We start from the raw sequence: 281 nt of genomic DNA on the forward strand, positions 1-281 counted from the left end.
CTGGTACTGCGCTGCCCTTGCTGCTGTAGCCTGCTTGTTTGATTTGACATCCCCCCTCCCCAGTCCGCCTGCGCACTGATGGGGCTTGATCATGCTGTTTTCCAGGGCTCTGCCAGGAGCTAATCGCCCTTGACGACGACGCGGCCGGAGGAGGAGGGAGAAACAGGTGTCTTATGGGCTCCGCGCAGATTCGTTCATTAGGCCACGCCAGCGCGGAGACACTCGGGAGACACTCGAAACGCCACACCAAGAACACAACAAAAGGGACCAAAATGCAATGG

General features: G+C 58.4%; 1 long non-coding RNA gene across 2 annotated transcripts in view; it reads right to left on the minus strand.

Moving 5' to 3' along the window:
- Positions 1 to 281, minus strand: part of LOC113205843 (uncharacterized) — a 45,835-nt gene that overhangs the window by 17,972 nt on the left and 27,582 nt on the right. The gene's annotated exons all lie outside the window — the stretch shown is intronic.

The sequence above is a fragment of the Frankliniella occidentalis genome, unplaced genomic scaffold (assembly GCF_000697945.3).
Source record: "Frankliniella occidentalis isolate FOCC.00 unplaced genomic scaffold, Focc_3.1 Scaffold48, whole genome shotgun sequence".
NCBI classification, from domain to species: Eukaryota; Metazoa; Arthropoda; class Insecta; order Thysanoptera; family Thripidae; genus Frankliniella; species Frankliniella occidentalis.